At 42.6% G+C, this 13124-nt stretch overlaps 1 pseudogene; it reads left to right on the forward strand.

Moving 5' to 3' along the window:
* The first annotated feature begins 7237 nt into the window (after positions 1-7237).
* On the forward strand, positions 7238-12811 carry LOC106566944 (neuronal acetylcholine receptor subunit alpha-4 pseudogene; annotated as a pseudogene).
* Positions 12812-13124: the final 313 nt, after the last annotated feature.

Here is a 13124-nt window from a genome sequence, read left to right on the forward strand (position 1 = left end):
AATGAGCTGCTAAGTGAGCTAGCTAGCTATCTAGCCAACTTCACATACTGTATAGCTAGGTAGACGGTGATATTTAATTAATATTAGCTAGCTATCTTGATGTATTTATCACTGTAAAAAAACAAACTCCAAATGCATTTGTAGGTAGCTAGCTAACAGCCATGGAGGAGGGTGAAAGGATAGCAGCCCCAACTGTCAGTGTGAGAGTAGGCTATTCTGGATAGGGCAGGTACCTTTGTGTAGTTCCTGTCCCTAGAAGTGCGTATGGAGATAATAGTAACATAATATTCAATATGGTGTAATTTGACTATAATGAAGTCTGTTTCTTGTGAGGTTTTCTGTCCCCAGATACAGAGAGCTATGAAAGGCTGTCTACATATGAATAGGTCCCAATGAAGAGCAGTGGTTCTCAGTCCTGCTCCTGGGGACTGTGCCCCTTTTTGTTTTTGCCTTCGCACTGCACAGCTGATTCAAATGATCAACTCATCATCAAGCTGCAAGTGGTATTTATGTATTCATTTGTGATGCTGTCTTTTATGATCCTGTTATGTGCATGTGTAGCATGTGACAATATGTGTGCCCATGCATCTATCAATCCAATGTTATCATGTTTTGTTATCAGGGATATTATACTTCAGTAATGTAAAAGTCTAATTACATTGTCTTCCATATTCCTACAGATGCCTTGTAACTGGAGATTCATTCAAAACGATTGCCTACAGTTAATGTGTAGGGCACTTCAAGGTTGGGTGACCAGGGCCATCTGGGACTGCCTCCTGGAGGAATTAAGGTGTGTGAAGGCTACCTGTGTCCTGCATAACTTCATGAGGATGGACTCGATGATCTGAAGCTCACCGCCATGTGCCAGAGGAGAAGTCTGCTGCTCTGCAGGATGTTTCAAGGATGGGGTCCAACAACGCAGCAAGAGAGGCAATCCGTGTGCGGGAGATCTTCACCTCATACTTCCTTGAAGAGGGAGCTGCTCCCAGGCAACACCATAGACCACACTATGCACAACCAAAGGCTCTTTTAAGAGCCACTCACATTGCAATAACAGTATTCTTCCATTTACTTAGCTATGTCAACTAGTTATTCAATTCCCAGTTTCTCTCCCTTTGATTTCTACTTCTCAGGTGAGGGGATTGTTTAGGTAAGGGTGTGATGTCTGTACAAAAACAAAACAGGCTATTTTAAATCACCCATTTTGAAAAAAATGTAGAGCAATTAGACACCCTATAACCCACAACTACACATTCATGTATCAATCTGATTGATGGAGAGTGTTGTGCAGTAAGCAGGCTCGGGTGTATAACTGTGGCTCCTTCCACCTTCAAAAATTAGGCAAGAGGGCCAACCATGGAGAATAGTAAGACACTCATTATTTCTATAACTACGCTATATAGTTTGTCCTCATGTGTTCGTTCATGTTTTTCAGCATAAGGTACTCTGCAGCCACTTAGTGTGGTGTGGACACCAGGTGAGGCCACACACACAGATTCCTGTTGAACACTGTCCCTTTAACCTCTATGGGCTAGGTGGGACGCTTGCGTCCCACCTACTCAACAGCCAGTTGAATCCTGTGGCGCGTTATTCAAATCCTTAGATATGCTATTACTTCAATTTTTTAAAAATATGACTATTTTACACCATTTTAAAGATAAGACTCTCGTTAATCTAACCACACTGTCCGATTTCAAAAAGGCTTTACAACGAAAGCAAAACATTATTAGATTATGTCAGCAGAGTACCGAGCCAGAAATAATCAGACACCCATTTTTCAAGCTAGCATATAATGTCACATAAACCCAAACCACAGCTAAATGTAGCACTAACCTTTGATGATCTTCATCAGATGACAACCCTAGGACATTATGTTATACAATACATAAATGTTTTGTTCAATCAAGTTCATATTTATATCAAAAACCATCTTTTTACATTAGCATGTGACTAGCATGTGACTAGCATTCCCACCGAACACTGCCGGTGAATTTACTAAATTACTCACGATAAACGTTCACAAAAAGCATAACAATTATTTTAAGAATTATAGATACAGAACTCCTCTATGCACTCGATATGTCCGATTTTAAAATAGCTTTTCGGTGAAAGCACATTTTGCAATATTCTCTGTAGATAGCCCGGCGGCACAGGGCTAGCTATTTAGACACCCAGCAGGTTTAGCACTCATCAAAGTCAGATTTACTATAACAAAAATGTTCTTACCTTTGTTGTCTTTGTCAGAATGCACTCCCAGGACTTCTACTTCAATAACAAATGTTGGTTTGGTCCAAAATAATCCATCGTTATATCCAAACAGCGGCGTTTTGTTCGTGCGTTCTAGACACTATCCTAAAGGCTAAATAAGGGTGACGAGCATGGCGCAATTCGTGACAAAAGAATTCTAAATATTCCATTACCGTACTTTGAAGCATGTCAACCGCTGTTTAAAATCAATTTTTATGCCATTTTTCTCATAAAAAAGCGATAATATTCCAACCGGGAATCTGCGTTTAGATAAACAGACAAAGGAAAACAAAGCATTCGGTCGAAGCGGGCACGCGCCTAAGCCCATAGTACTCTGAGTGGCCACTTGCCAAAAGCGATAAAGTGTTTCAGCCAGAGCCTGCCTCGATATCGTTCAACGTTTTCCCGGGCTCTGAGACCCTATGGAAGACGTAGGAAGTGTCACCTTATTGCACAGATCCTGAGTCTTCAATAAAAAGAGCCAAGATGAAACACTACTTCTCAGACAGGCCACTTCCTGCTTGAAATCTTCTCAGGTTTTGGCCTGCCATAGGAGTTCTGTTATACTCACAGACACCATTCAAACAGTTTTAGAAACTTTAGGGTGTTTTCTATCCAAAGCCAATAATTATATGCATATTCTAGTTACTGGGCAGGAGTAGTAACCAGATTAAATCGGGTACGTTTTTTAATCCAGCCGTGTCAATACTGCCCCCTATCCCCAACAGGTTAACTACCTTATTTTCTCAATAACAGTCTCTCTCCTTCACTTCATCCCTCTCTCCCCTTCTCCCTAAATCCTCTAGGTATATCAGCTGTGACGGTAAACCCCTCCTGCATCGGAACTGGCTACATAGAGGGCACAGCATGATCAGAGGTGAGAGGTCACTTGGTCAGGTCAACAGGAAGTATTATTAAAGAGATGCTTTACATTGGAATACAGATAGAGATGCAGTAGTCCCAGAGTTAATGATCCAAGGTCAGTATTACATTTCACCTCCTGATTATTATGATGACTAACAATGTTAGAATAAAAACAAAGCTTAAACATGCTATCTTCTAGGCAGAGTTGCAAAGAAAAAGACCATATCTCAGACTGGCCAATAAAAAGAAAAGATTAAGATGGGCAAAAGAACACAGACACTGGACAGAGGAACTCTGCCTAGAAGGCCAGCATCCCGGAGTCGCCTCTTCACTGTTGACGTTGAGACTGATGTACTATTTAATGAGGCTGCCAGTTGAGGACTTGTGAGGCGTCTGTTTCTCGAACTAGACACTCTAATGTACTTGTCCTCTTGCTCAGTGGTGCACTTGGGCCTCCTACTCCTCTTTCTATTCTGGTTAGAGCCAGTTTGCGCTGTTCTGTGAAGGGAGTAGTACAGAGCGTTGTACAAGATCTTTTTTCTCGCGTGGAATAGCCTTAGTTTCTCAGAACAAGAATAGACTGACATGTTTCAGAAGAAAGTTATTTGTTTCTAGCCATTTTGAGCCTGTAATCGAACCCACAAATGCTGATGCTCCAGATACTCAACTAGTCTAAAGAAGGTGCGTTTTGTTGGTTCTTTAATTAGGACAACAATAATTGCAAAAGGGATTTCTAATTATCAATTAGCCTTTTAACCTGTTATGGCTAGGGGGCAGTATTTTCACGGCTGGATAAAAAACGTGCCCGATTTAATCTGGTTACCACTCCTACCCAGTAACTAGAATATGCATATACTTATTACATATGGATAGAAAACACCCTAAAGTTTCTAAAACTGTTTGAATGGTGTCTGTGAGTATAACAGAACTCATTTGGCAGGCAAAAACCTGACAAGGTTTCAGGCAGGAAGTGGCCTGTCTGACAAGGTGTCGTTCTTCTTGTCTCTGTTTATTGAAGAGTGAGGATCTTAGCTGTCCCGTGACACTTCCTACGGCTGCCATAGGGTCTCAGAAGGCGGTAAAAAGCTGAATCGTGGCTTTGCAGGCTCTGGCTGAAACGAAGTAGCGTGTTTGGGTAGTGGCTGGTTACAGTACTGTGAGACTCAGGCGCGTGCCCGCGTCGACCGAATGCTTTGTTTTCTTTCCTCTGTTTAGCTAAAAGGAGATTCCCGGTCGGAATATTATTGCTTTTTTACGAGAAAAATGGCATAAAAATGGATTTTAAACAGCGGTTGACATGCTTCGAAGTACGGTAATGGAATATTTCGATTTTTTTTGTCACGAATTGCGCCATGCGCACGACCCTGATTTACCATTTCAGATAGTGTCTGGGACGCACGAACAAAACGCCGCTATTCGGATATAACGATGGATTATTTTGGACCAAACCAACATTTGTTATTGAAGTAGCAGTCCTGGGAGTGCATTCTGACGAAGACAACAAAAGGTAATCAAACTTTTATAATAGTAAACCTGATATTGGTGAGTGCTAAACTTGCCGGGTGTCTAAATAGCTAGCCCGTGATGCCTGGGCTATGTACTTAGAATATTGCAAAATGTGCTTTCACCAAAAAGCTATTTTAAAATCGGACATATCGAGTGCATAGAGGAGTTCTGTATCTATAATTCTTTAAATAATTGTTATGCTTTTTGTGAACGTTTATCGTGAGTAATTTAGTAAATTCTTAGTGAATTCGCCGGAAGTTTGCGGGGGGTATGCTAGTTCTGAACGTCACATGCTAATGTAAAAAGCTGTTTTTTGATATAAATATGAACTTGATTGAACAAAACATGCATGTATTGTATAACATAATGTCCTAGGGTTGTCATCTGATGAAGATCATAAAAGGTTTGTGCTGCATTTAGCTGTCTTCTGGGTTTTTGTGACATTATATGCTAGCTTGAAAAATGGGTGTCTGATTATTTCTGGCTTGGTACTCTGCTGACATAATCTAATGTTTTTCTTTCGTTGTAAAGCCTTTTTGAAATCGGACAGTGTGGTTAGATAAAGGAGAGTCTTATCTTTAAAATGCTGTGAAATAGTCATATGTTTGAAAAATTGAAGTTTTTGTATTTTTGAGGAGTTTGTATTTCGCGCCACGCCCATCATTGGATGTTGGAGCAGGTGTTCCGCTAGCGGAATGTCTAGATGTAAGAGGTTAAAATGATACAACGTGCCATTGGAACACAGGAGTGATGGTTGTTGATAAGGGGCCTCTGTACGCCTATGTAGATATTCCATAAAGAAATTGCCATTTCCAGCTACAATAGTAATTTACAACATTAACAATGTCTACACTGTATTTCTGATCAATTTGATAATATTTTAAAGAACAAAAGCATATTTTTTTCTTTCAAAAACAAGGAAATGTCTAAGTGACCCCAAACTTTTGAACGGTGGTGTATGTGTGTGTCTGTCCCAGGTCCCATAGCAAGTGAGTCATCCTACAAGTCAGGTTGGGGGAGACAATCCTCGCAAATAGATTTCGAATTTGGGAATATTGAGTGGCAGTTGGGATGTCGAGTGCACATCGTCTCAATGCTCATTTTGGCCAAAACACTTGCAGAATTGAGTGATCACTATCGAACACAACAGCAAGTGGCCACTTGAAAAGGGCTTAGGGACAAAGTGTTCTGTTTGAGATTCAGCCCATGTCTACCTTTATTTCCTAAACACAATTAAACATAATTTTTTCTTTCAATCATTTTAAGCGTCTTTTAACACAGTCTTAACACCTAACAAACACATTTTGAACACTTTTAACATAGGCCAGGCCCTGTTGTTACCTCATATACCAATGATAATGCCTGGAAAGAAAACACTTCAATTTGCTCAACATGCTATTGGCTCAACCATTCGCTCAACTTACTCCATGGCCATTGGCTCAACTTACCCAAAGTAAACAATTTTACTATGTTAGCCCACACAGCTACAAGGATGCTAGGTTTTCAACATCATATTGAAGCTTATTGCGACCCAAATGGATATATAGAACAATCTTAAAATTAAGTGTTTTGGTTTAGATACAAGCATCATGAAACCTCTAACACAACACATTAATTTGACTTGATAAAAATCTGTTTTTTGGACCTAGCTTGCTAACCACCTTTTCTTCCTTCACAGATTCCATGAAATGATGATATATTCCTAAATATTTGGTCAAATTATTAATTTTGTGTTTCCTAGAAACAAGGGTGGCTCAACTTACACCCCTACATACAAATGTTATCCACTTTTGACAGCAGGCATGCAAAATGCAATGGGAGATATTGCAAACTCATGGGAAATATGAATACATGCATTTTTAATTAGATGGGGTTGTTCCTTGTTGTCATTAAACATGCAGTCAGTGATAATACAGTGTGGTATTATAGTAAAATTGTACATGAATAACACTAGGTCAGGATCTGTTAAATATTATTTTGTGCTAATATGAATTTAGGGACCAATGCTTTTTGAAAACCTGTAAATCATCCATATTGTAAAAATTGTAGACTGAATCCTTACAATAAATGACCTACATAAACTCAGCAAAACAATAAACATCCTCTCACTGTCAACTGTGTTTATTTTAAGCAAACTTAACGTGTAAATATTTGTATGAACATAACCAGATTCAACAACTGAGACATAAACTGAAGAAATTCCACAGACATATGACTAACAGAAATGGAGTAATGTGTCCCTGAACAAAGGGCGGGTCAAAGTCAAAAGTAACAGTCAGTATCTGGTGTGGCCACCAGCTGCATTAAGTACTGCAGTGTATCTCCTCCTCATGAACTGCACCAGATTTTTCAGTTCTTGCTGTGAGATGTTACCCCACTCTTCCACCAAGGCACCTGTAAGTCTCCAGACATTTCTGGGGGGAAGGGCCCTAGCCCTCACCCTCCGATCCAACAGGTCCCAGACGTGCTCAATGGGATTGAGACCCGGGCTCTTCGGTGGCCATGGCAGAACACTGACATTCCTGTCTTGCAGGAAATCACGCACAGAACGAGCAGTATGGCTGGTGGCATTGTCATGCTGGAGGGTCATGTCAGGATGAGCCTGCAGGGAGGGTACCACATGAGGGAGGGGGATGTCTTCCCTTTAACGCACAGTGTTGAGATTGCCTGCAATGACAACAAGCTCGGTCCGATGATTCTGTGATACACCGCCCCAGACCATGACGGACCCTCCACCTCCAAATCGATCCCACTCCAGATTACAGGCCTCGGTATAACGCTCATTCCTTTGACGATAAACGTGAATCCGACCATCACCCCTGGTGAGGACAAAACCACGACTCGTCAGTGAAGAGCACTTTTTGCCAGTCCTGTCTGGTCCAGCGCCAGTGGGTTTGTGCCCATAGGCGACATTGTTGCCTGTGATGTCTGGTGAGGACCTGCCTTACAACAGGCCTAAAAGCCCTCAATCCAGCCTCTCTCAGCCTATTGCGGACAGTCTGAGCACTGATGGAGGAATTGTGCGTTCCTGGTGTAACTCGGGCAGTTGTTGTTGCCATCCTGTACCTGTCCCGCAGGTGTGATGTACCGATGTGATGTACCGATGTGATGTTCGGATGTACCGATTCTGTGCAGGTGTTGTTACACGTGGTCTGCCACTGTGAGGATGATCAGCTGTCCATCCTGTCTCCCTGTAGAGCTGTCTTAGGCATCTCACAGTACAGACATTGCAATTTATTGCCCTGGCCACATCTGCAGTCCAAATGCCTCCTTGCAGCATGACTAAGGCACGTTCACGCAGATGAGCAAGGACCCTGTGCATCTTTCTTTGTGGTGTTTTTCAGAGTCAGTAGAAAGGCCTCTTTAGTGTCCTAAGTTTTCATAACTGTGACCTTAATTGCCTACCATCTGTAAGCTGTAAGTAGTGTCTTAACGACCGTTCCACAGGTGCATGTGTATTAATTTATGGTTCATTGAACAAGCATGTGAAACAGTGTTTAAACCCTTTACAATGAAGATCTTTGAAGTTATTTGGATTTTTACGAATTATCTTTGAAAGACAGGGTCCTGAAAAAGGGACATTTTTTGTTGTTGCTGAGTTTATATATTATATGAATAAAGCATTTAAGGAGTTACTTTTGTCTCAAATATACTGTATTTCCTCTGTAGCGCTGATGGTGATTTCGCAGTGACCCACCTGACCAAGGCCCACCTATTCCATGACGGGCACATCAAGTGGATGCCGCCGGCCATCTACAAGTCTTCCTGCAGCATCGACGTCACCTTTTTCCCCTTCGACCAGCAGAACTGCAAGATGAAGTTTGGCTTGTGGACTTACGACCGGGCCAAGATTGACTTGATCGGCATGGCCAGTGACGTGGACCAGATGGACTACTGGGAGAGCGGCGAGTGGATGATCATCAATGCTGTGGGAAAGTACAACACCAAGAAGTATGAGTGCTGCACCGAGATCTACCCCGATATCATCTATTACTTCATCATCCGCAGGCTGCCGCTCTTCTACACCATCAACCTGATTATACCATGTTTGTTAATCTCCTGTCTGACTGTCTTGGTGTTCTATCTGCCCTCCCAGTGTGGCGAGAAGATCACCTTGTGTATCTCTGTGTTGCTGTCTCTCACGGTCTTCCTCTTGCTCATTACCGAGATCATCCAGTCCACCTCACTGGTCATCCTGCTTATCGGCGAGGACCTCCTCTTCAACATGATCTTTGTCACCCTCTCTATCATCATCACAGTCTTCGTGCTCAATGTGCACCATCGCTCACCGTTTATGCCCCACTGGGTGTGGTGGGTCTTCCTGGTGCCTTGCGTGCTCTTCATGAAGCGGCCCCTGGCCACTGCCAAGAAAAACAGCCAGAAGCTGATTGAGATGATGCACCAGACCAGCTCCTCGACAGCAGCCAATCAGTCCCAATCTTTCTGGGCCAGGGTGGAGACGGGGCTAGGACAGCTGGGGCACACTCTCTCTGCCACACACTCTGACAGCCCCATCATCCTGGCCTTCTCTCCTTTATCCTCTCCCTCTCTGCCTCAGGACCTGCTTTTGGAGGCACACCCCCTCAAGGCCCCCCAGCTCTACTGCCACTTCACCTCCAGCCAGTACTCCATCATCCTGGCCTTCTCTCCTTTATCCTCTCCCTCTCTGCCTCAGGACCTGCTTTTGGAGGCACACCCCCTCAAGGCCCCCCAGCTCTAATGCCACTTCGCCTCCAGCCAGTACTCCATCATCCTGGAAGAGCATTCCAAGCTGGGAAACATCGCCTCCCCTTTGTCCTGCTCAACTCACTCCTCCACCCAGTCCTTCTCCTCCTCCACCCTGTCTCTGCCGCTGGGTCACTTGGGCCCCTTACGCTCTCTGCCCCGGGATGAGCCGCGGATGCTGGCCCCCAATGGGTGGAGCCACAGTGTAGAGCATGTGTTTGACCACCAGAGGGAGCCTAACCAGGAGCCCCCCCCAGAGGACTGAGCACCACTACCGCAGCTTCCAGTACTGCTGCCTGAACAAGGAGTGGGGTGGGGCTGCTGTCTATGGCAAGGGCCGATGGGCTCTAGGTGGAGGAAGGGTAAAGAGACAGGTCCTGCTAGACCACCTAGGTAGAGCCACCTCCACTGAGCCCAGCATGGCTCTAGGTACCTGGGAAACCATGTTCCCCACAATATTGCCGTCAATGAGAAGGGCCATAGAGGGCGTGCAGTATATCGCTGACCACCTCAAGGCAGAGGACATTGACTTCTTGGTGAGTTTGTTGACATTGCCTTTTCTATCAGAGCCCCTTAATTTCTGTAAGAACCCCTAACGTTCTCTCGACGTGGAAAGTAGCATTGCCCTCTAAGAAGATATTGTTGCAAGGTTACCATAACATCAGGGGTTGGAACGAAAATAATTTTCCAATCCTTTCGTTTTGTACAGAACCCAATTATTATTTTTTTCCCCCAATGTTCTGACCATCAAAATAAAGTTCTGAACCGGTTCAAATCCAAACAAAGTAATGGTTTATAAAGTTCCTTTCTGTTCCTTTTTTAACCTGTGAAATCAACAGTTTTTTTACATTTAGCTCATTAAATTACCAGTAAGTGCAGATAGAGCAGGCAAGCTATTCGTTTACATGCGTGATGGACAAACAAGTCTAGGCTGTAGCGCAAGATGCGACTGAACTTTTGCGGGTGGGGAGAGAGCGAGTGGGTTGAGGAGGCTCGAGGACGAGGCTTGAAGCGCTGGGCATCTTGTTATGACATGCATTATCTGAATTAGGTCCACAGAATTATTCCTAGGAGGAACGGCTTCTATGGAGTAACGTTTAATATCCTTTGAGCTAGCTAGCGGACAAGCTTCTGTGTGCAGAGTGGCACCAGAATTAAAAACACATCTTACCTTTTTTGTAGTTAATATATCCAACCTGAAAAATGATAACTAGGTCTATAGTATACTTAACTAGCATTGAAAAAGTTAATCCATTTTTCTCTAGCTAACTAAAAATCTATTTCCCTACCTTCTGAATCAAGCTTGTAACATCAGTACGGTAGCCTATGCTTCAGAGGAGGGAGGGGCAGGTAGCCTAAACACACACATGCACATGCAAATATTTTCAGCTTGTAGGCAGACGCTGGAATAAGTTTGACAGAGTGAGGTCTTTGCATAGGCATTTTGTTGTGGGACTAGAAAAAAAAATATGGAACGTAAAAGAACATTATTAACAGGTTCCCATGCTTTTACAATAAAGGTTCTATTCTGGAACACTATGGATCCCTTTCATTCCAGGTTCCAATTTATGTTCCTTGAGAAATGTAGTTATTTACAGGTTTTTGGTTCTGTTCCCTGAACCGATTCCAACCCCTGCCTAAGATATAGCTTGAATTCATGATCCATATGAAAACATTTGCCGTTTGACATTTAGAACCCATAAACCCCCCCAAAAATGTTCATAAAAATCTGCTAAAGCATTAGCACCCCCTGAAGAGCTGCCCAGTCTGAGGTAAAAATTGGATTATCCGCATTAAGATGAACAGGTAAAGTATGTCATAATTGAATTTCTGGCTGAATGTATAGCCCTATTTAAAAGTGAACTATGCAGAAATCGTACCGCCATTTCCTGGTTGCTAAAAATTCTAATAGTTCTGCTAATTCCAGTTTATGTGACAAAACAAGCAAGTAAAGTGTAGAGAATCATTGTACCATATAAACCGCTGTGAAACGTATTTTCCATAACAAAAATATTGCGTTTTCAGCTGTTTGAAGCTGGTGTACAAAGCCGAAAGTAAAAAACAAATTTAAAAAATGTAATAACTTAAAAACAGGAAGCAAAGAACAGAACAGATCTACCGTTTAATTTGGTTGGGTCACCCGAAAAGTTACATATTGCAGATTTAAAATGTATTTCAAATTAAACAAGATCTCAGAAATCATCACCACAAAACTGACAGAATAGACAGCCATGAGAAGGTTTAGCTCTTGGTTATTCTGATGAAATGAGATTTGCGACTTTTCTCACAACCTTGTCAAATCTATTCATTCATATTTCATGGATGGCTGATCTCCTCTCATTTACATTACATTTAAGTCATTTAGCAGACGCTCTTATCCAGAGCGACTTACAAATTGGTGCATTCACCTTATGATATCCAGTGGAACAACCACTTTACAATAGTGCATCTAAATCTTTTAGGGGGGGGGGGTTTAGAAGGATTACTTTATCCTATCCTAGGTATTCCTTAAAGAGGTGGGGTTTCAGGTGTCTCCGGAAGGTGGTGATTGACTCCGCTGTCCTGGCGTCGTGAGGGAGCTTGTTCCACCATTGGGGTGCCAGAGCAGCGAACAGTTTTGACTGGGCTGAGTGGGAACTGTGCTTCCTCAGAGGTAGGGAGGCGAGCAGGCCAGAGGTGGATGAACGCAGTGCCCTTGTTTGGGTGTAGGGCCTGATCAGAGCCTGAAGGTACGGAGGTGCCGTTCCCCTCACAGCTCCGTAGGCAAGCACCATGGTCTTGTAGCGGAAGCGAGCTTCAACTGGAACACCTTGTTAGTTACTTTTGATGTTGAGTCGTTATACACAAATATTCCTCATGAGGGCGGTATTGAAGCCATGGAACATTTTCTTCTGCAACGTGACCTTAATGAGCTACCTTCCAGTGCCTGCATTGTAACATTGGCTGAAATAGTACTCACACATAACTATTTCATGTTTCTAAATGATTTCTTTATTCAGATGAAGGGTACTGCTATGGGATCCCCCATGGCTCCTAACTATGCTAATTTGTATGTGGGTTACATGGAGAAACAATCCATTTTCAACCCTCGCAAAAATGTTTTCTTGCCTAACATCATTATTTGGAAACGGTATATTGACAATATTTTTGTTCTATGGAGGGGTGATGCAGAACTGCTCCAGGCGTTTTATGCTTTTCTTAACTCCTGTTCTGAACATTTGAGATTTACTATGCAATCTGATACACGTCAAATCAGTTTTCTTGATCTTCTGATCTTGTGTGAAGATAATGTTTTATACACTGATCTTTACAGGAAACCTACTGATCGTAACAGTTTGTTGAGGGCTGATAGTTGTCACCCACTTCCCTTGAAAAATAGTTTGCCCTATAGCCAATTCTGTCGACTCAAAAGAATTTGTATTAAACAATCAGATTTCGACAGAAATATGGCTGAGACTCAGGATAAGTTCAAGGAGAGGGGGTACAACAATGATCAAATTAATATTGCCATTGAGAAAATTCAAAACGAGACATGAACTTTTTCAAGGTCAGTCTCGCAAAAAGATGCATTCTTGCGTTCTCACTACCCGCTATTCAAAGTGCTCTGAACAAATTAAAGGAATCGTTCACAAACATTGGCACATTCTGAAATATGATGATAGTCTCGTTAATGTGTTTTCTGATCTTCCCCTGGTCGTATTCTCGCGGGGAAGAAATCTCAGAGACCAATTGGTACACTCTGATTTACCACCCCAAGATATTCCTGAACAACGTCTATTTGC

Source organism: Salmo salar, chromosome 13, assembly GCF_965601325.2.
Source record: "Salmo salar chromosome 13, fSalSal1, whole genome shotgun sequence".
Lineage (NCBI taxonomy): Eukaryota > Metazoa > Chordata > Actinopteri > Salmoniformes > Salmonidae > Salmo > Salmo salar.